General features: G+C 45.0%; 1 pseudogene; it reads left to right on the top strand.

Annotated features, from left to right (window-relative positions):
* Positions 1–3,816: 3,816 nt before the first annotated feature.
* LOC110288555 lies at positions 3,817–4,747 on the top strand (annotated as a pseudogene).
* Positions 4,748–23,551: the final 18,804 nt, after the last annotated feature.

Genomic DNA, 23,551 nt, shown 5'->3' on the forward strand with positions numbered 1-23,551 from the left:
CAAAGCAACAAGACCAAACAACCATAGGCTGAGACTCCAAAATCTAGGACACAAATCCATTCCCTAAAGTAAGTATGGTGGCTTTGTGCAACAGAGCAAAGCTTTCTTCCTTACACTATCTCAGGTATTTGTCGAAGTGACTGAAAGCTAACTGGCATGGTGGCCTGCGATCTGGAAGGTCTAGGCGGGGTTATTGTCTTTTGGAGGCTGGGTACCTAGCTCCTAGGAGTCTCTAGATGATGCTTGACAAGCAGATGGTAAGTTAGCGAACAAACAGAATTCAGCCTACCTGCACAACACATTTGCTGAGGATAAAACAAACCCCAATTAACGCAGTAAGTGACATTTTGTCGTCTCTATTTAAGGACACACAAAATAATTAGAGCTTAATATATGGAGGACTCGGAGTGTGAAGCCGGATGTAATCAAATGTCAATACACAGAAACCTAGGGAGAAGATGTAATAACAAGCCCTGCTGGGAAGAGACATCAAGACTGGCTTCCCTGGAAGGGGATGCCATAATCAGGGTACCACAGCTGGGACCCACACTGAGAAGCATTAGGAGGCATGATGGAAACTGGGAAAAGTAAGGGTTGAGCAGGCAAGTGACCAGTGGCCCTCGGCAGAGCTGTGCCTACTGAAAACCTGCTCTATGCTGGGCATCTTCCATCACATACTCCAGAGACAAACACCATCATCATCTCTAGCATCTGTGGACGTGGAGAGTGGTCCTGGCAGGGACATAATTTGCACAAGGTCTCAAGCCTGGATCTGTCTAGATCTAAGGTATGCACGTTTGCATTCTCTGGTCAGGGGAGTTGGCCTCATCTTCCTTCATTCGTAAGTTCACAGTGCTCCATCCACTCACTATACCAGCCCCTCTGCTGTTCTATGGCCAACCACCAATCAGCCACACTCGAAAGCCATGCCTCCCTCTTCCATGTCCAGGCAGAGGTGAGAGGCTGCCAAAAGATGGCAAAGGGATCCCACTGGGAGTAGCCTTTGTCCCACGGATGTAGGAGACAGGAGAGAGTGGGAGGGGTTCCTGATGAAGGTCCTTCATCTTCTTCCTTTCTGGCTCAACAACACCAATGGCTTGGATCCAATCCCTGAGACTTACACAGTAGAAGGAGAGAGTAGATTCCCAGAAGTCATCCTCTGACATCCACAGGTACTCTGTGTCACACAAATGTAACTTCAAAAAAATAAGAGACAAAATACTAAAAGATAGCCCAAACTAGACTTTAACTAGACCCTGGTACTCCAATGTCCCAATCTCTTTGTATACCAAAGCTCTCGTTGCTTAATGGGCCTTACAGAAGTTTCCCTATAAGGCACAGTTTCTTTCCATGGACTTTTGTTGAGACTTCCAGCCATCTTTTGAGACGTGCAGTTTAATTTTGACAATACAAAACACAACTTTCACTTTAAAGAGAAAAAGAGGTAGTTTGTTTTGGAGCCAGATAGGAGTGGTCAGGCATCCTGGTTTTAGAATGCCTGTCTTGTGTTTCAGAGGGGAGACCCATCCATAGTGGGGGCGGAGAGCTGAGGCCACCTCCAGACCTTTGCTCAGGCCCGGTGCTGCCACACTGCCATTTATTTTGGCTTCCTAGAAAGAAGACCTGAGGGGCTGAAGGGATGGCTCAGTGGTTAAGAACACTGACTGCTCTTCCAGGGGTCCTAAGTTCAATTCCCAGCAACCATATGGTGGCTCACAACCATCTATAATGGGATCCAATGTCCTCTTCTGGTGTGTCTGAAGACAGCTACAGTGTACTCACCATATACATAAACTAAATAAAATAATTAAAAAAAAAAAAAAGAAAGAAGACCTGAGACCTGAGCTTCATATTTCAAAATATACTTGTTATTAAGACACTAGTACAAGTGATATTTGTGTGAGGAAAGTGAGTCTGTCCCTGTAAATAAATTCTGCAGTCTAACTGCACCTTCCACAATCAAGCCAACCCAGGGGTGGAGCTCTAAAGGATCCAGCTATGGCAACAGTCTCTAAAGCATCTATACAACCAGTCCATACGTCAGAAAAGACCAAGCAGGGCCCAAGTCTGTGCCGGCCCCATTCCCTCAAACTCTCCCCCAAGCAAGTCTGTGATGACTTCTGGACAGAACAAACAACAACCTCAGAGGACAGATGCCCAAGGTCCCTGTGTCCTGTCTTACTCATGAAGTAGTCCATGGTGGATAGTTGCAAATGTGAACACATATATCTATGATGTAAAGGATAAAGACACTACACAAGCCTTGGTATGGAATCATAAACCTTCTGGCTACCTACATCTCAGCCTAGACAAGTCAAACGAAGCCTGAGTCCCTGGGATACACATCTCATCCCAAGACCATCTGTGCACCATAGAACATGTCCAGGTACTTCATGCAAAGTCCTAAGACTCTGCTCCAGCACTGCCCTGCTTCTGTAGTAAGGAACAAAGTATGTGTTTGGGATACGGATCCTTGGCAACCTTGGGCTAGGGGTTTGTCTAGCTGGAGGAAGCCCTCTGCTCCTCACACTCCCAAGGACCCTCCCTCTCTATAGGCCACAGTACCACCTCCCATAGTGAAGTCAACTAGACCCTCCCTATAGCCCCAGGACACCTGGAACTACCCTTGTATATTAGAGCTGAAAGATGCCAGGTCCTGTCAGGGGCAAAGCGGTGGATGGTCTTGTTGTCAGCTGTTCACCTGGCTGAGCCCTGGGGTTCAGCTAAGCCAAGCTGCCCATCATGAAAACAGGCTGTCTCGCACTGAACATCAGAGAGGGGGGCCCAGCCACTTCCTGATGCATTATTTATCAGGAACACATTAACCATTAACCGTGGTGACATCACAGGCATTTGAAGGTAATTTGTGGAAAGTATTGTTAGTGCAATTGATTTGCAAATTCTTTGACAGGGACAACCAAGCACCAAGCAGGCGGAGAGGCGAAATGGAAACCTTTTTTTTTTTTTTTTTTTAATGTATTTGGGGATAATTGATTGAAAGCTAAGCTGTGTAGCCAGTGAGAAAATGAGATTATGCTCTCTGTTATGCAAAGAAATTGTATATTCTGCAAAACAGCAAGATGAAGAGCTGCCAGGGCAGGCAGCTGGGAGGCAGGCACCGGCTCCATCTTAGGAGCAAAAGAGGGTGACAATATCTTTCTCTCCAATTTGAAATCAGTGGATCCGAGCACAGCATAAACCAGGAATGGCGGCACACAGCTGCAGTTTCCAGAACTCAGAAGATAAAGGCAGGGGGATTAAGAGCTCAAGCTTATCTTTAGCAACTTAGCAAACATGAGGCTAGCCTGGGCTACATGAGACCCTGCCTCAAAAGAATTGACATCCTCATAACTCCCCCTGTTTTATGCTCTTTTTCCTGCTCCATCTGAACCCCATAGAATCTGAGCGTCAGTCAGACTTCACACACACACACACACACACACACACACACACACACACACCACCTCTCTAGAATTACTGAGTCTTGAGACCTTCCACCACAACTCTCCAAGGTGTATCAAGGACCAGGATGTCCTATGGATGCAGATGGATGGGGACTCCCCGACCCTACACTTCTCTCGACTCTTACCATCCTTGAGTAGGTCCCAGTCAGTACCCTAACTACCCACAGTACAGCATACTGTTACCTGTTACAAAGGTGGGTCAGAGTTTTGGGGTACCCACTAAAAAAGATTTCCAGGTTTTGTGTTCCAGTGCCAGGAATTGGATGGGGGAGGCAGATAGATAATGATGAGACTTTATTTAGGAATGTATTAGAGAAAATGTATTAAGAAAAAAAGCCAGGTGGTGAGCAAGATGGCAGAGACTGGAGATACCAAGAGGAGAGTCTGTTACCACTATGACAGGGATGTTGGAAACTCTTATTATGGACAAGACCACTCAGTGAAGCCTCATTAAATCTGCATGACACAATTTACTACTCAACTATGGTCTCTACAGAAAAATAGAAATCTATCGCCCTTACCAAAGCCAGTGCTGAGGAGATGACCAAGTACCACAGTGATGACTACATTGAATTCTTGCGTTCTAGTCTCCCAGATAACATGTCTGAATACAGCAAGCAGATGCAGAGATTCAACGTTAGTGAGGACTGTCCGGTACTTGATGAATTGTTTGACTTTAGTCAGTTGTCGACTGGTGGCTGCTCTCTGGCAAATGCTATGAAACATAATAAGTAGCAGACAGACATTGCTGTGAATTGGATTGGGGGCCTGCGTTGTACAAAGAAATCTGAAGCATCTGGCTTCTGTTACATCAGTGATATCGTCTTGGCCACCCTGGAACTGCTGAATTATCACCAGAGGGTGTTGTATATAGACATCGATATTCACCATGGCAATGGCATGGAAGAGACCTTCTATACCACAGATTGGGTCATGACTGTGTCCCTTCATAAATAGTGAGAGTACTTTCCAGGAACTGGGAGGTATGGGATGTTAGGACTGACAAAGGCAAGTACTGTGCTGTTAACTACCCACTCTGAGGTGGGATAGATGTTGGGTCCTACAAAGCCATCTTCAAGCCAGTCATATCCAAAGTAATGGAGATGGTCCAGCTTAATTTAGCAGTGGTCTTACAGTGTGGCTCAGATTCCCTGTCTGGGGATCGGTTAAGTTGCTTCAAAGGGCATGCCAAGGGTGTGGAGTTCGTCAAGAGCTTCAACTTGCCCATTCTAATGCTGGGGAGAGGTGGTTCTATCATATGTGATATTGTAATATCGCTGTAATATTGCTGGTGAGAGAGAGAGAGTAGACAGCCAGCCTGCAGAGAAGGGCAGCTGGCCAGCACAGGGCTGAATGCTGAATAGAGCAGAAACAGAGAACAGGTGGTCAGCTCAAAGCTGCTTCCTGAGGCAGGTAGGTGGCCAGGCAGAAGAGTGGAGCAACTGCCTGCTTAACTGCAGGTTACCGTTTCCTGTGAGGACCACAGCACAAAGGACTTCGCTAGTGCAGGTTGAACCTGACCTGCATGGAAAATTCTGCTGCTCTGCCTCTAACTCTGACATCCCCTGAATGACATTAAACTTTAGGGTGAGTAACTCAGATGTATTCATAGGTGGCTCTGTTGAGGCCAGTGTAGCAGCTGTGTCCAAACAATGGCCTCCTGTGACGTTTATGTGCCAGGTGGACACTCGCAATGGCCAACTCCCTCCCTCCCCAGAGAGATTTATTTATGCTACCCCCCCAAAAAACAAACAAACAAACAAACAAACAAAAAACCCAACCAACTCTCCTCGATCTGATTTGGGGCTTTCATTTCTTAATTTGATCAAATTAAGAAACTGGGTTGTGAACGGTTCAGGTTTGAGGTTCAGTGGAGACACTGAAGCAGATTGCCCTTTTAGGTGAGATTATTTTGGTTTTGTCGTGTTTGGCTTTTGTCTTTGTTTTTGTTTTCTGAGACAGGGTTTCTCAGTGTAACCAGCTCCGGCTGTCCTGGACTCACTTTGCAGACCAGGCTGGCCTCCAACTCAGAGAGATCCGCCTGTCCTCTGCCTCCTAAGTGCTGACTTATTAAGTTTTAAACATCACAGAAAACAACTCGGTGGGACTCTGAGAAGAGCTTGGGCCTATGTGTCAGAGTGAGGGTCCCTTCCTATATGCAGGTTTCAGAAGGGGAAGGATCCGTGCCACACAGTTAGGGACTGGTCCCTGCTGTGCTTAAGCTCAAGCTGTCTCTGATTCCTAGTTGACAGGGGGAGCAGGGGAGGCCTCTCATTTGTCTGGTGGGTATGGGGGATGTATGACCTTCAGGATGTGACTGGGGGGATGGGGGAGGGAAGTCCATTTGGTTAATATGTAGCTATCATGCCACTGTTAGCCCCTTTTAGGTAGGGGCTAGCTGTTAGCTTCCCTCCTGTATGCAGAAGCAGCCACTGGGGTAGATAAGACACAGCCACAGATGGGGGTGGGGCACCTGAGTGTCATATGTTCTGGGTTCTGATAGAATGGGGGAAATGGATCAGTGAGCAAAGGGCACACTGCACAAATACACAAACTAGAGGGCAGATTCTCAGAACCCATAAAGCTACTCAGGCACAGAAGCTGTGTGTGATCCCAGCACTGGAGAGGCAGAGACGTGGGAGCCCTGAGCAAGCTGGCTGCCTAGACTCTCAGATTCATAATGGGGAGAGCAATCAAGAATTCTAATATCAACTTCAGACCTACACACACACACACACACACACACACCACATACACACCCTCTTGCACCATGACATATGTGAACATACATGCACACACTCCATACATATACACAGAGAAGAAAATCTAAGTTAAAAAATTAAATAAATAACAAAAAGAAAAACTGTTTAGAGAATAAAAAACAGCCATCAAGATGGCTCAGTGGGTAAGGGGCACTTGCCTCCAAGCCTAAGGACCCAAGTTCAATCCCCAGGACTCACATGGTAGAAGGCAAGAACACCCCTCCCTCTGGCTTATCCACACCCTCTTTGACACATTTGAGACCGCACACATTTGTGAATGCAATAAATAAATAACTATTTTAAATTTTATTAAAAAAAAAAAAAGAAAGAAATGGGTTCACAGAGTCATAACCAAATTGCCGTGGCAATGGGGACAGGAGACAGTTCCAGGTGGTCACCGCAGCACCCACAGCTTTCCTTTAATCTTTAAAGAAAGTTGGAATCCTTGCCTTGGAGGCAGAAAAGAAAGGCAGGGTGTGCCAGTGAACACAGGGGTAAAGTTTATTTTAAAATAGAAACAAAGTTGCCAGGGAGAGAGTGAGGCTCACCTGAGAGAGGAGTGTGGGCTCCTTAAAGGGCAGCTATGGTTAAGAATCTTAATGATGAGTGTTTGAGAATGTGAGTGATGACGGCTGTGCCTAGGAATTTTTGGAAGCCACAAGAATGTCATTGCTTAATGGGTTTCCACTGGACCCTCCCTCCTCTAGCTCAGTTCTCTTCCTTTGTTGTCTGTTTGAGACAGGGTCTTGCTGGGTGGCTGCGGCTGTGGCTGGCCTAGAACGAGAGATCCACTTGATCCTCCTGAATGTGGGAATCAAAGTTGTGTGCACCACCACACCTGGCCCTTTTCTTACTAATGCTGTTGGGCGGCTTCAGAGGAAGTTTGGAGGGGATGACAAGCTAACAAGGTAAAACCAGGAGCCACTAAGTTCCACAAGGGTTTATACTAAGAGTTCTAAAACAGTGCAAGTTCATACTTGGGAAAGGAAAAAGACCTTGTGCAGATATTTGGTTGTTTTGGAATTCTTAATTCTCAGCTGGCGAGAGGCTTAAACCAAATGAGGGAGGGGATCCTTTCTTTCCTTCCTTGTCCACACTTTATCTTACCTTTCTCTCCTGCCTCACTTAGGAAAAGTGGACGATCTATTCAGACTTGCCCCTGGAAAGATAGACAGTTGCCACTTCTACCTTAGTGTGGGGTCATTGAGGTGGGCATGGGGGGAGTGGCTGCATTAATGAAATGTCCTACTTTCATTTCTGGATTTGTGGCAAATACCCCGATTTAATTAATATTGAGGGAGAAGGATTTTGTTCATCTTACAATCCAGGTTACAGTCAATGACTGTGGGGAAGTCAAGGCAGAAACCAGAAGTAGCTAGTCACATCACATCAAGAGCAAAACTAAAATAAGTGCTTCTATGTGCTCAGCCCTCTCTGCTCTCATAAGTCTGCTAGGGAATGGTGGCACTCACAAGGGGCAGGTCTTCCCACTTCCCACCTTAATCAAGACAATCCTCCACACTCATGCCCATGGGCCGACCCAATCTAGACAATTCCTATTAAGACTTTTCCCAAGTGATTTTTAGATTATGTCAAGTATACAAACCATGATGAAAATTTGGGAACATCTCCTGAGGCTCCAGTGTGGCCACCACAGGACTGTTGATACAACATGGGTCAAGCCATGAGCCTGTCAACTTCAAACACTACAGTTTCCAGATTACCTGGCACATTCACATTGTGAGTTTGACACTAGGGCTAAAGGAAAGAGATTCCACAAGTCAGTCACACCAGGGACCAACTATGGGCTATGCTTTGGATAGAGGGGCTTCCTGGGACATGGGAGTTGTGTAATGCCAAATCCAGAAGCATCCTAGAAAGCCAAGGCAAGCTGATGACCCAGTTCTAACTGCCATTAAGGAGGTAGAACATGCATAATGGCCCATTAAAGAATAATTTGCAACAAACTAGAGAGGTAAATCAATAGGTAAAGACTAGGTAACTCAGATATCTGAGTTCATATCCCCAAAACCCACATAAGAGCCAGATCAACCTAATTAGCCCACGCATCACCTTAAACTTTTATCTTTTTTCTTTAAGATAGGATACATAGAGCCCAAGCTGCCTTTGAAATCACTGAGTAGTTAAAGATGGCCTTGAACTTCTGACTTACCTTCCCAGTGTGGATTACAGTTATGCATCATTATACCTGTTTGATATGGTGTTGGGGCTGGACCCCAGGGCATGGTGCACTTTGCCAACTGAGCAGTCTACCACTGAGCACCATGCCAATTAGCACTCTACCCACTGAACACTCTGCCCCTGAGCACTCTTCTCACTGAACACTCTGCCCCTGAGCACTCTACTCACTGAGAAGTCTATTTAATGAGCACTCTGCCAATTGAGCACTCTGCCCACTGAGCACTCTGCCCTTGAGTTCTCTGCTCACTGAGAAGTCTGTTTAGTGAGCACTCTGCCAGTTGAGCAGTCTGCCCACTGAGCACACGGCCAGTTGAGCACTCTGCCCACTGCTCTCTACCCACTGAACTGTCTGCCAACTGAATTAAATCACCAGCCCCCATTGTCATTTTTTTGTACTGAAAATATTAAAAACCTCTCCTGGCTTTTAAAAAAATTTTTACAGTAAGTTATTAATCATAGTCACCCTCGACAGCATTTACAATGTGTCCCTTCCATTAGATCTCAGAAGCCCAGGACAAATGTCTAACTGAAGTGACTATTAACATATTAAAATGGATGCTGGCCACCTCTCCCAGCATCCTTCAGTACCTGTGGCTCCTCCCAGAACTTCTCACCCCACCCCCTACCCTAAACTTGTCAGCCAATCTCAAAGGTGAGACTGAGCCAAGGCCACGATGCTGGGCAGGGCCATATTTTCACAAGGTCTCTTTAGGTTATGCGTGCCTCTTGTTCTCCTAAACCTAAACCAGAAGTGGGGGCCACTGGGCCTCTGTGTTCCTCTTCCCAACATGGCCACGTTAAATAAATCTCCTTTCTCTGTTTTTTCACTGTGACTTGTTTCTTTAATTGGTTTATTGGCTTATTGATTGTGCTGCTAAGACCCGGCTCTGCCCTAGCAATTCTCGTGCCACCAACTCAGCACTGCTGGTAGGGACATTCCAGTGTAATAATCACGGGTCAGAGTCCTCAACACCCATGAAGATACCCCTGGGATGCTGGAGATCTAGGTTCTTGTATTCAAGAGCAAAGAACAGTGTCACAGACAGGTAGTTAGAGGTAGAAATAGACCATCTGAACAAAGGAAAGCAGTGCCGAGCACTGACCGAGTGGGCTAGTGATCTGAGGGCAAAGCCTTGGGCCATGCGGGAGAAGCTTTGGACCACCAGGTATTGGCATATATTATAACTATTTTATTGGGTTCTCTTTGTCTACCACCTTCCAACCCTTATTCTATGTTAATTCCTTCCAACCCCAAATACTAGGTATGAAAGAAAGATTAGAGGGAAGAGGGGCATAGACCTCTCTAGGCAACAAACTGCTGATTAGGGACATTGGATTCCTAAGGGTAAGTTCAGTCTTCATCATCAAAATATCCAGAGATCCAGCAAATGCAGCAGCCAAAACCAGCAGCAGCAGGAACCACCACCAGAAGCAGGATCAGCAGCAGCAGGAGGAGGAGGAACAGCAACAAGAACAGCAGGAACAGCAGCAGGAACCACCACCAGCAGCAGCAGTAGCAGCAGCAGCAGGATCAGCAGCAGGATCAGCAGCAGGAACAGCAGCAGCAGCAGCAGCAGGAACCCCCAGCAGCAGCCACCACAGACCTTCTGGGGCTCTCCTATTTACACCCTCTCTCAGAATCCCCAGAATTAAACTATCTGCAGTTGGCAAAATCACACCCCTGCTGATGCATGAGGCAAATCACAATCACCTGCTGTGGGCAGCTTCTTATTCCATACCTGAGGATAAAATGAAAAGATATTCACATCACATAACTGGGTTTCTAAAGAAACCAAAATCCTCACTACAACCAGGTGTTTGACCCTTGGTAAGATATTTTCCCAGCATGCACCTCTCCCATGTTTGTACAATGCAGGCTTTCCTCACTCATGCAAGCTGGGCATAGTCATACACATGACTTTAATCCCAGCAGCTGGGAGGCAAAACCAGAAAGATCCCTGTGAGTTTGAGGCCAGGCTGATCTAGATAGTGGGTTCCAGGCCAGCTAGAGCTACATAGTGAGGCCCTGTTCAAAAGGAAGGAAGAAATAAATAAATAAATACATACATACATACATACATACATACATACATACATACAAAAAAAGGAAAAGCGGTGGAGTAGAAGAAAAAGAAAAAAATTTATTTTTATTTATTTATTTATTATAATTATGTATATGCATGTGTGAGTGGCATGTATACTAAGCACAGTAGCCACAGAAGCCGGAGGCATCAAGTTCCCTAGAACTGGAGTTACATACAGATGGTTATGAGTTGCTGGATACAGTATTTATGAAGGTCCTGGGACCAATGCCTTGTGGATATCAAGAATTACTATTCAGGGCTGGCGAGATGGCTTAGTAGGTAAGGACACCTGCAGCAAAGACTCATGACCTGACCTGGATCCTAGGAACCCACAGGATGGAAGGAGAGAACCGGCTCTCACAAGCTGTTCTTTCACTTACACACACATACATAAATGTATGTATGTATGTATGTTGAACAAAGACACAAAAATCCTTATATAACATTAGAAAATTAGCTCAGTAATATGTGGAGACATGTCTCCTATCACTCTCCAGGTGATGGTGGTGGTGGTGGTGGTGGTGGTGATGATGATGATGATGATGATGATGATAGAGTCCCACTCTGTACCCCTGGGATGGCCTGGAACCCAGGTTATAGACCAGGCTGTCCTCAGACTCACTGGATCCAATTGCTTCTGCCTCCCAAGTGCTAGGATTAAAGGCATGCACTACCACTCCTAGCTTTATTAATTTTGAACCGTGGACCAAGAGCTCTAGAGCTCTAGAGCAGGCTAGCCACTGAGGCCCCAGGACCTACCTGTCTCTGTACCGTCAGCATCAGGGTTACAGGCATGTATCACTAGGGTTACAGGCATGTATCACTAGGGTTACAGGCATGTATCGCTAGGGTTACAGGCATTTATTATCACTAAGCCTGCTTTCTACATGGGTGCCGGGGATCCAAATTCAAAGCTTCATGCTTACACAGCAAGTCCTGTAACCACTGAGTCGCCTACCCCCATCCATCCTCAGTGATAAGTTTCAAAGCAATTATACTTCATGATCAAGTGGAGCTTATCCCAGGCATGGAATTGAAAATTGATCGCTGTAATTCAGAAGACTAACATACTGAGGGAGATTAAAAAACACAATTACATTTCAGCTTGTAAACAAAAAAATAAGCAGAAATAAAACCCACTTGTCAAAAACCATATCACTTATAATTTAAAAAATAAAAGGAGCAGAGAGAAACTTCTCATCTGGATAACAAAAATCTTCTAAAGATGCACAGCTTACTTAGACAATGGATGTCTAAATAAGAGAGAGATAACTACTCATTCTGGGATTTCTGGCCCCATGCAACTAACAGTGTGGTGGATGGGGGTCGGGGGAGGGGAGGGAACGTGCAGACCAGAGAGGATGAATAAAAACAAGAAATGCAGCTGCTTGCAGATGATATAACTCCATATCTAGGAAAACTCATGGACTCTATAACACAAACCCCAGGACAAGCATGCAGTTTCGTTGAGGTTGCCATGTCTGACATCCATGTGCCAACACTGACAGTATTGTTAGTGACTGCAAGCAAGTCGTGGAAATTACCATTTACCAATTACCTCAGCTGTGAAGGAGTAATGAAATAGATGTGAATTTGTTAAAACAAGTGCCTGGCTGGAAATTTACAAATAACGGTTAAAATGTATACATTCCAAGTTAAAAGGAGAAATGTACAATGTTCATGAATACAATGATTCATTCGGTACAATGCCAGCTCTCTTCCAAATGACAGACAGTTTGTGTTTTGTTTGTATGTGGAGGTGGCGATGGGGGTAGGCGGCATGTGACTACCCTCATGTGTATAGAGGGCAGAGGATTTGCTCAGTGATTGGCCCAGCTTTATCCTTGTCTACCATATCCCCTTGAGACAAAGTCTCTCACTGAACCTGGAGCTAGGCTGGCAGCCAGCAAGCCACACCTCTTCCTGCTTCTGTTCCCTCACTCACCCCAGCCAGGGCTAAAGAGTTCATGGCCATGGCCCGCTTGGCTATGGGTGCTGGGGACTTGAATTCAGGTCCTCATGCTTGCATAGCAAGTGCTCTTATCCATTAAGCCATCTTTCCAGCCATGAGTTAGAGTGTGAATGCAGCTCCTATGAAGTCTCAGCAAGAACTTTCAGAATGAGGAGAATAAAGTTGAAAAGAAGACGAGCATGTTCAGAATGGTTGCGCCTAACCAAGTGTGGCAGTACACGCCTTTAAGCCCGGTGCTTTAACCCTGAAGGCAAAGGCAGACTGATCCCTGTGAGTTCCAGGCCAGCCTACTGGTCTACATAATGAGTTCTAGGACAGCCAGAGATATATAATAAGACCCTGTCTTTAAAAAAAAAAATTTTTTTTTTAATTGCTGAACCCAATTTGAAGTCTTGAAGTCTTATGTAGCCACATGAATCAAGACTGAGCAAATGTGTGCATATGTGTGAGTATGTGTGTATGTGAGTGTCTATGTGTGTGCACATGTATATGTGTGTGTGCATATATGTATGCATGTGTGTGAGAGTGTGTGTCTGTGTGTGTGCATATATATATGCATGTGTGTGAGTGTGTGTGTGTGTGTGTGTGCATGTTGTATGCTGAGACCAGAGTTCAATAGCAGGGGTTTTCTTCTAATCCCTCTTTACTTTAAGAATACAAGGTATATTAGTCAGTTTCCTCTAGAGTCACATTACTTATGGAATGTCTCCATATACTAAGGGAATTTATTCTAATGACTTACAGGCTGTAGTCCAACTAACCCAGCAATGGGCAGCTGTGAATGGTTAAATCCAAGAATCTAGCAGTTGCTCAGTTCCACGAGGCTAGTTGTTTCAGCTGGTCTTCTGTATAAACTGGAATCCTAAAGAATTGGGTCCCAACAGATATGCTGGCCAGTAAGTGCAAGCAGGCAAAGAAAAGAGAGATTTCCTTCTCCCATTGTCCCTCTGTAGGCCTCCAGCAGAAGGTGTGACCCAGATTAAAGGTACCTGCTACCATGCCTGGATTTGGAACTTGCTCTGTCCCAGGCTGCCCTTGAAATCAGAGATCTGCTTGCCTTAGTCTCCTGGGGTTGAAGGTGCATACTCCCTTCCCTGAACCTAAGCTTTTCATGGCTACTATGCCTCAAGATCTCCAAGTCAGAAATCTGTCTTCCAGCCTCAAGATCTGAATCACAGGTGTGCCCCTACTTCTGGATTTAGTTCATTCCAGATGTAGTCAAGGTGACAACCAGGAATTGCCATCACACAAGGCCTCTATCTGAACTGGAGCCTGCTGATTTGGCTAAGTAGCCAGCAAGCTTGCCCTGGGAAACCCTTGTCTACCCCTCCCAAGGGCTGGGATCACAGGCAGAGTCACACTTAGCAGCTTTTTCTTTGGCTCTAGGAATCTAAATTCAGGGCTTCCCACTTGCACAGCAAGCACTTTACACACTAAGCCTTCTCCTTCCCCCTACCCCAGATACTGATGCTTTGACAGCATCAACTGCAACAAGGAGGGATAGCCAAGAAATGATGCAGGCACAAGCAAAAAGAAGAGAAAAAAAGAACTTAACCTAAATATAACTTTATGAAAAATTAACTCACAATGGATATAAACACAGAACAAGAAATTACAGCACACTCAGTAGAAAATGTAAAAAGAAAATATCCAGGTCCTCGGCTCACCAAACACTTCGTAGACAAGACACCAAAGGCCCATAAACAGGAAATACTGAAAAGAGCTGAAGACATGTCAGTAAGGTGTTTGCCGTGCCAGGGTGAGTGCTTGAATTTGATACCCAGAGCCCAGGTGAAAAAGCCAAGTTTGGTTGGTGCGGTGTGACCCCAGCACTAGGGTTGGGAAGACAGCACATTCCTGGGGCTCACTGGCTAGACGGCTTCAACTACTTGATAAGCTGCAGGCTAATTAGAGATCCTATGTCTAAAAGCAAGGTGGATGATAGATACCCTAGAAATGACTCCATGTTGTGTCTGGTCTCACATTCACACACAGAGGGAACACTGAAACAAACATCATGTGCTCTGAATTAAGTATCCCCAAAGGCCTACGTGCTAAAGCTTGGTCCCCAGCCCCTAGCACTATTGGAAAGCAGAAAAACTTTGAGAGGTGTGGCCTAGCGAGAGGAAGTAATCATAGGTCGCAAGATCTCTATGGGCATAGGTGACAGAAGCCATCTAGGAAAGGGTGTGGCAAGCAAATTTCGCAGAGATGGCCCACTTGTTCCGCATGGCTGCGATAGGTGCACTCTGGAGAGGCACAGCCTCGGAGACTTCATCCTAGGATTGCTTCTTGCTACTGACATGCCTTTCCTGCAACCATCCCATAGCCTAATGACTCCTGAGCATCAGCCCACCCTATTAGGCAAATTTCCTGCAGATCAACATGAAAATGAACTTCATGAATTAATGCTGTTTAGATGAATTAATGACTTTATAAAATTTCTGATTTGATTCAAATAATTTTAGGAAAGAAGTTTAAGGAAACGGTTTTTGGTTTTTTCACCAGAAAGATGTAATAAAGTTGGAGTCAGGAACAGAATTTCCCTATCTCATAACATAGTAAATAAAGGCTGCATAATAAGGAATGCAGTGAGCTTTCATAAACTACACTAAGAAGAGAAATAGGCTTGGGACAGATTTGTGATCAAGGAAAAACATTCATTCTAGGTCAGGTTCAAGGATGAGGCCACAGGTGTGCTCTATGATAAAGCAAGGCCATGTGAAACTGTTGCTTTGAACTTACAATGAGCTTACAGAATGAAACACTGCTTTGAACTTCTTATCAATATCCTCTGTAACTCCCCTTTTGTGTAACATTTTATCTACGAGGCAATTTTATAAAGAACTTTATCTAAGAAGGCATGAAAGGGCTGAGAGAAAAAAATTAAGTGCAGTTGCTAGAGCCGTGTTCCATCCACCAAATGAATATATGTCTGTCTATATGTATATAGGTATATGAGTATGTATATACATGTGCACTTGTGAAATTGATAAACAGGTGGTCAGGCCCAACAAGAGTGTGTGTGTGTCTGTGTGTCTGTGTGTCTGTGTATCTCTCTGTGTCTGTGTGTGTCTATGTGTGTGTGTGCGTGTATCTGTGTGTGTGTCTGTGTGTATGTCTCTGTGTGTGTCTGTATGTATACCTATGTATCTGTGTGTGTCTCTGTGTGTGTCTATGTCTGTGTGTCTGTATGTGTGTCTGGGTGTGTGTATGTATCTGTGTATGTGTCTATGTGTCTGTGTATAAGTCCATGTGTCTGTATGTCTGTGTGTGTGAGTATGTGTCTGTGCATCTGTGTGTGCATGAAAGAGTGAGTGTGTGTGTGTGTGTGTATGTGTGTGTCTGTCTGTCCTTGACTTTCTCCCTTTTCTTTTCTCTCTGGCTCACAAAGAGTTAATGAACTCCAAGCCTCTAGCCAGGCCAGTGTGAAGCCCTTGAAGCAAAGAGAAAAGAACCCAGGTACCTAAGCTTTTTTCCTGACTCCCCTGCTGCTGTCAGCAGGGGTTACATTGCCAGAAGCCAGCAACTTTGGGCCCTGCAGATCACTGGCCCCTTTCCCTGCCTTCCTCGGGAAACTGGGTGACAGGCTAGCCTTGGCATGTAGGGTACCCTCTCTGCCTCTTCCTTGCCATAAAGTAGCTTGCGCTTCCTTCACAAAGACTCTCACCAGCATGTGCTGCTCTGCCACAGGCCCAAAAGCAACAGGTCAACTCCTGTCTGGGTTACTTTTCTGATGTTCTGAGAAAACACATGACCAAAGCCACTGATGGAAGGATGGGGTTATTTGAGTTTACTGTTCCAGAGTCGAAAGAGTCCATCACCATCATCGTGGGGAAGTGGGTCAGCAGTCAGGCAGAGCAGCAGAAAAGCTGAGAGCTCACACCTCAAACTGCAAAGCCTGCTTGCCCCTAGGCTCCAGCAAGGCCATGCCCACTAAGCCACCCCAAACACTGCTGCCTACTGGGGACCAAACATTCAAACATCAAAGACTATGGGAGACACCTTAATTCAAATCACAACCGCTTACTTCTAAAGCGGTGAGGCCCATGACTTACTCACAGTACGGGAAAGCGGGCTGCCACAACATTGCATCAAGGTGGGAGATGCGAGGCTTTTTCAGTGAGCTGAGCTTCAAGGAGCTCAACAGCTGCTAGAGCCACAACAAACCAGTGGCTTTGGGGTCCTTTTCTTGTCAATTCAGAGAATGAAATTTGTAGACTTCAAAGGATGAGTTTCAGAGAGTGTTGTTATATTCAAAAGTGAGAGAGGCAGAAGTCTCAGAGCTCCTGTACAAGGGAAAGGATTGTAAGAAATAGGACACCACTTAGCTGCTAGTCAGGGGTCTTCTTAAAGGAGTATGACAAAGACTGGGGTGAGCTACGGAGGGTAGAGGGCACGTGAGCTGACCAGTCTACTTTGTCAAACCAGATGTCCAGCTTCCTCTTCAGTCTCATCGTGTGGCCTCAAGTGGAGCCTCAGGCCTCGTTTAATAAGAGACATCGAGGGAACAGAGCTGGGAACTCTCTTCTGGGCTCCAGCAAGCACTTCCTCAAACCTGCTGCCTGGGGTCCCTGCCCCCACCCGGCCACTTTCTCCCTCCCATTCTCCCCAACTGGACTACATCAAAATTTACAGCTCTAAGCCTGAGCAATGGCCCAGTAGGTAAGGTACTTGACACACAGATACACACAGAGGATTCAAGTTTGAGCTCCAGCAGTCTCCAAAAACAAAACCTAAAGTACCGCTCTCAGCACAGGTGTGGTGGTGCCTGCCTGTCATCCCAGAGCTGCAGAGGGGAAGGCAGGTTAACAGGCTCCTGGAGCTCTGAGCCAGTCCACCCAAAGTGACAGCACCAGGTTCAGTGAGATACCCTGTCTCAAGTAAATAAGTAGAGTAGAGACCAGATATCCACCTCTGGCCTCCACAGACATGCATATGAATTCATACCTCCTCCTCCTCCTCCTCTTCCTCCTCCTCATCCTCCTATACACACACAACACTCTGTAAGCATCCCTGCTAAGACAAAGAAAGACAAACTAGCCTAAGAGAAAGCCAAACACTTATCTGATAATGACTTCTTTCTAGCATATACAGAGAAGCATTCTTGGTGCATAATTTATAAAATGTGTGGAACTTTATAAAATTTATGTATTTATAAATAATCTATCAAAGTTTGTGTTTAGCTGGGTGTGGTGCGCCTTAATGTCAGCATTCTGGAGCCAGAGGCAGGCAGATCTCTAGGATTTTGAGGCCAGCCTGGTCTACATAGCTAATTCTGAGTCACCCATAATGAGACCTTGTCGAAACAAAACACCTTTGAATATAAAAACAGATCCTAAATTTCAATGATGAAAGTAGCAATCCATTTAGAAATGGCACAGAGAGCATAAAGAATCATTTCACGGAGAGGGTACCCAGGTGCCACGTAAGCTCATAAAGGAGAGTCAGCATCACCAAAACGAGGGCCACGGTAATGCCAGGCACCAACTCTCTTTTCTCCCATGGCTGTTAAGCAAATGAATGACGCAGCCGGCAAACCACTAATGAGTTCCGAGTGTTTAACACACACTCCTAAGGCTTCTTGGCAGGAAGTGCTGAGCTGCCTACCCAGGAGGGAAATGGGCCAGAACCTCAGCAGATGTGCAAGACGCTGGGGGATTAGAAATAGATGTGGACCCCACACAGGAAGTGGACAACAGAAGATGTAGGAGAAGCCGAGCCTCCTCCGCTGTGGAGTGAGCAGGGAGACACGTGAACCCAGGTCTCCGCTGACCCTTAGATGTCCCACAATGCACCGCGCCTCTCTCCCTTCTTGGAAAACAGCTTAATGCTCCCAAAGTGCATATCCAACGGCACCAGGAACAAACAGCGGCCGTAATAACTAACTTCCTGGAATTCTAATTCTGCGTTCTTTCAGTCAATAGCATTCAACAAGTGCCGTGGGCCCGTCTCATCTGGTATTTTAATCTCTTAGCTTTCTTTTCTTCCCTTTCCTTTCCTTTTCTAACTTTTCCTCCCTTTTTAAAATTCTTTTCTTTTCTTTTCTTTTTTTTTTTTTTTTAATTTGCTTGCTGGGTTTTGTTTCAATTTGTGCAGTCGTTCTTGTTTTGTTGAGACAGGATCTTGCTCTGTAGCCCAGAGTGGCCTTGGACCGTAGCCTTCACTAGTGCTAGTACCACAGGTGCATGCCACCATGCCCACCGGAGTCCCATGGTTTTCAATGAGAACACAGAGAATGCAGGCCAAGGCTGAACAGGAAGGGCTGGGGCTGCACTGCTATGGGCCTCTCAGTGAACGCCTCTGGACCTACTGGCAGCATTGGCTTTGGAGAAACAAGCAGGGGAGAATGGTTAAGTCCGGAACCACCAATGGGCAGAATGACCCTATTCTAGAACATCACAGAGATGAAAGTGTGCTTTTCTACTCAAAACCTTTAAGGACATAATCCTTAGCAACGAAAATTCTCTCCTTTCAATTGTCTTTTTTGTAACAAGTGTGCTCTCCTAAAACAGTGTTCCATCTTTTTCTTTACTTCTTCAATCTCTCTACAGAGCAACAGGGTGGCAACAACTTCCTTACCTAGAGTAAACCTAGTCAGGTTAAAAGCCTTGCCCATAGTGGCAGAGACCAGCAAGGCTCTGCAGAAAAACCTTCCAAGACTAAAGCCAAGTATAATCTCACCCCACTCGTCTAAGTGAACTTCTCAAACTACCAGGTTGCTTTTCATCTTTTGCATTCAAACAAACAAAAGAATTGAAGTACATGTGTGTGTAGAAATGTGTGCAAGTCTCTATTGCCAAAGATACCACATAGTTAGATTGCAGAACATAGAGAGATGTATTGCTGAAGATAACATATACTTAGAGGTGATGCTGGAACTGACCTGGAAGTGTACTCCCTCCTGGATAAACCTCGTAAGTCAGCTGAAGTTTTCAGAGCAGCAGCTCCTGCCCACTGCAGTGCCTGCCTGCCAGGCAGGATGTACCCACTGAACAACAGTGGCATGAGTGTTAGGAAGTAACCTGAAAACCTTCTGCTTGGATTTGAGGTGTGCAGCACAGGAAAAAATTCACACTTGACACTGTGAAACCTGGTCATAAAGCCACAGCTAGGAAGGTCCCAGGCCTAGAGGAAAAAATTATTACACTGTTTTGTTAAATGAATACATTGTCAAACTCCCTATTAAATATTCATGCTTATATAGCCATAGGTTAGTGTTGCTATGTGAAGATGGTCAAAATGTATTATATACATGCATTACATTCTCTAAGAATACATTAATATATTATTTTAAAAAAAAAAACATTTCAGGGGCTGGCAAGATGGCTCAACGGGTAAGAGCGCGCTGACTGCTCTTCCAAAGGTCCTGAGTTCAAATACCAGCAACCACATGGTGGCTCACAACCACCCATAATGAGATCTGACGCCTTCTTCTGGTGCGTCTGAAGACAGCTACAGTGTACTTATGTATAATAATAAATAAATCTTTGGGTCAGAGTGAGAGAGACTGAGAGACTGTGTGGAGTTGACTGGAGCGAGCAGAGATCCTAAAAATTCAATTCCCAACAATCACATGAAGGCTCACAACCATCTGTACAGCTACAGTGTACTCACATAAATAAATAAATAAATAAATATTTAAAAAAATTCTTTAGAGAACCTACCAAGTAAGAATGAGAATAGGTAAAGTTTCAGAGCCCATGGCTGGGGAGGTTATTAGACCCAAGGGGGAACTTCTATTGTCAAAGAGCTTTCTAAAGAGATTTAAATATTTATGTTTACAGCCATAGATTAGTGCTGCTCTCAGACTCACAGGAGAAGTCGCTTTCTGCTGTGGGCAGTGGTGACTTGCAACAGGAAGTGCTGAGGGTAAGTAACAGTTGAGACTCAGCCAACAATGGGACATCGTATCATCTCCTACCTCGAGGGTCAGGGAGCATTACTGGAGAAGGCACCAAATATGTAGACAAGCCAGAGGATGTGGGGCAGTACTGTAAAATGCTGCCTTCTGGGTATGGCATGGATATTTCACTCAGAAGCTATGATGCCCTGCACAGAGATAGTCATATCAACATCCCAACATAGATAGGGGAGGGAGCCATGAAGCTCCACCCCTAGCTGGAGAGCTATTAACAGTTAATGGTTGTTTCTGGGTAAGAGGGAATGGTTTTTCTATAGTAGTCACTGGTTGGTTTTTCTTACTCCAGCAAATATCTCCATAACCATTCTCATGTAAGCATCCCTGATTAAATCCAGTGGTTTGACCCGTCCAGCAGGTCCAGTTATTCGAGGGTCTAGAGGGGACCTCCTCCTAAGAACCAAATGGGGGGTTAGAGAGGGACGAGGGCCTTGTGTGAATAACGACACGGAAACCGTTCTGGAATGCATCAAGGCCCCAAATGTATTAGTCAGGCCCGAGGTTTAAATGCACAAGCAAAAGGGGAAGTACAGATACTTATCAGTGGGAGGGGTAGGGCAATACAAGCAAAAGGAGAAGTACTTATGGGGGGGCAATAGAAATTATTTCTTTTGGCAGCTTCACGGGGAAGCAGGAACTTGGTGGTATCAGAGTGTGGTCAGGACATCTGCGATGACCTAGGGCTGGAACATCCCGTGGTTGTTCTAGGAATCCATGTGTCAGTGGCCCGCTTTTGACCCCTTTTTCTTCTCAGGGGGAGAGGCCCAATTTAGAGATCAAGAGTTGTCTTAATAGCTACCAACAGTGGTTATCTGAAGAAGGGGAAGGAAAAGGAGGAGGAAGGGGGGATGGGGAGAGGGAGAGAGGAGGAGGAGGAAGAGGAAGAAGGAAGAGAAGGAAGAGGAGGAAGAGAGGGAGAGAGAAGAAGAAGAAAGAAGAGGGAGAGAAAGAAGAAACAGAAGCAGAAGAAAGCAGGAAGAGGAAGAGGAAGAAGGAGAGAAGAAGGAGGAGGAGGAGAACAAGAACAAGAAGAACAAGAGGAGGAGGAAGCAATATAGTAGTAAAATTATGCATGGTTATATAACAATCTTAAGACCAGCCTGTGATACATAAAACTTAATCTCAATAACAAGAGCTTTACATTTGCTTTTAGTAGACAGCTAGCTTCCATTAAGCCACCTAAAAGTGAAGATAGCATCTGAGGCCTATAACAGACACCTTTCTGCTTTACTATATATAGTCTGTCTCCACGGTATTTCCTCCGGTGTATTTAGTAAATGCTTTGACTTGTAGCTTTCTGTGTTCTTTGAGTAGTAAAATGTCATGTGGGCAGGAGACATGACTCAGCAGTTAATAGTACTCTGGTGCTCTTGCAGATGACCCACATTCAGTTCCCAGGACCCAAGTGCTAGCTCATAGCCACCTGTAAATCCAGATTCAGAGAATCTGATGCTCCCGGGCTCCCGGGCTCCCGGGCTCCCAGGCTCCCGGGCTCCTCGGGCACCTGCACCCATGTGTACATGCTCAAAGCACCCACACAAAGACACTCAAATTCACATATACATAATTTAAAACAATAAAAACTACTCTTTTTAAAATACCACTTAAATTACAATGTCATTTATATTTGGCTCAAGAATATGTTAGACTGCAGGCCGAAGGAAAGTAAAAAGGAATCATTGGGGGGGGGGGGTCAAGAGGGAAAGGCAGGGTGTGAAGCTGAAGGGGCATTGTGGAAAATGGGGGGTCTCTAAGAAGGGAGGAGACAAATGTAGATGACGTGGAGACATGAGATGGTGTCTCCTAGGAATGTCAGAAGCTACACTCATGCATACCTATCTCATGACTTTCCTCAAGAGGATCTAGACCCAGATAACACCAGTGGACTCACTAACACGGTTGCTAGAAAGCGCATGAGAGCTCAGCCCTAGCAGAAGAAATATACTTTCACAGGGAAGAGCACATCAATCTGTTATCCAGTACCAAATGGCCAAATCTGAAATCGAATACATACAAATAACATACAGACTAAGCACACTGAATTTAGGTATTTATGGATGTGTGTAGGTGTGTGCACGACACACATGTATATAACAACAATTAATGAAAAAAGAGACCATGAATTTGAAAGAGAGCAAAGAAGGCATATGGGAGGATTGGAGGAAGGAAAGGAAGGAGAGAAATGATTTAATTATCTCATATATATATATATATATATATATATATATATATATATATATATATACACATATATATTATTTTTAAAAGGAGTATGTTAGCCAAAGCAATTCCATTTTATAAAACCTCCTCCATTTTGGTTGGATTGTGACAATTCCCATAACTACAGTACTTTGGTTTCCAGAAAGAAAGGATTTTGTTTTTCTAGATTGTTTCCTATCCTTCCCTGTGGACTTCAAGTTGTGTCCAGCCAGAAAAAGTATTTATTAATCAATTGACACTCTTTAGTTGACCATTCACTGAACAACTGGTGTCCTGGTCAGGGTTCTCTAAAAGAACAGAACTTGAAATATATATGTGCATATTAAGGAGAGTGTCCAAGTGATTTACAGCCTATGGCTTAGGAAGTTCAACAAATAATGTCTGCCAAAGGAAAGGCTAAGGATCCAGTAGATCCACAAGAGCAGATACCTTAGCAGTCCCAATCTGGTGCTGGAGTCTCCGGGGTCCCTAGAGAGCTGCTGGTCTTTGAGATTTGTTGGAATCCTGAAGAAGGTCCTAAGATCAGTGAAGGGGTGCCTCCACAGCAGATTAGATAAACTTACCAGCAAGAGTGGGAGCAAACAGGCAAACAGCCAAAACTTCCCCCTTCCTTCTTTATGTGGGCTGCCTCCAGAAGGTGTAGACCAGATTTAGGTTGGGTGTTTCTGCCTCAAATGATCCCCAATCAAGAAAATCTCTCACAGATGTGCCTAGCTGTTTAGATTTTAGTTGATTCCAGATGTAGTTAAGCTGACAAACAAGATGAGCCAGCAAAGGACCCAAAATAGAAAGGACAATGCCATTCTGCTGTCTATATGTTTATAACCCTTTTAAGAAATCCCTAACCGAGATATCAACCTGCCTCAGTGTCCCCTAGGACTCCAAACCCAAAACTTGTCAGAATAAACTACCACTTATTCACATTG

This window comes from Mus caroli, chromosome 1, assembly GCF_900094665.2.
Source record: "Mus caroli chromosome 1, CAROLI_EIJ_v1.1, whole genome shotgun sequence".
Taxonomy (NCBI): domain Eukaryota; kingdom Metazoa; phylum Chordata; class Mammalia; order Rodentia; family Muridae; genus Mus; species Mus caroli.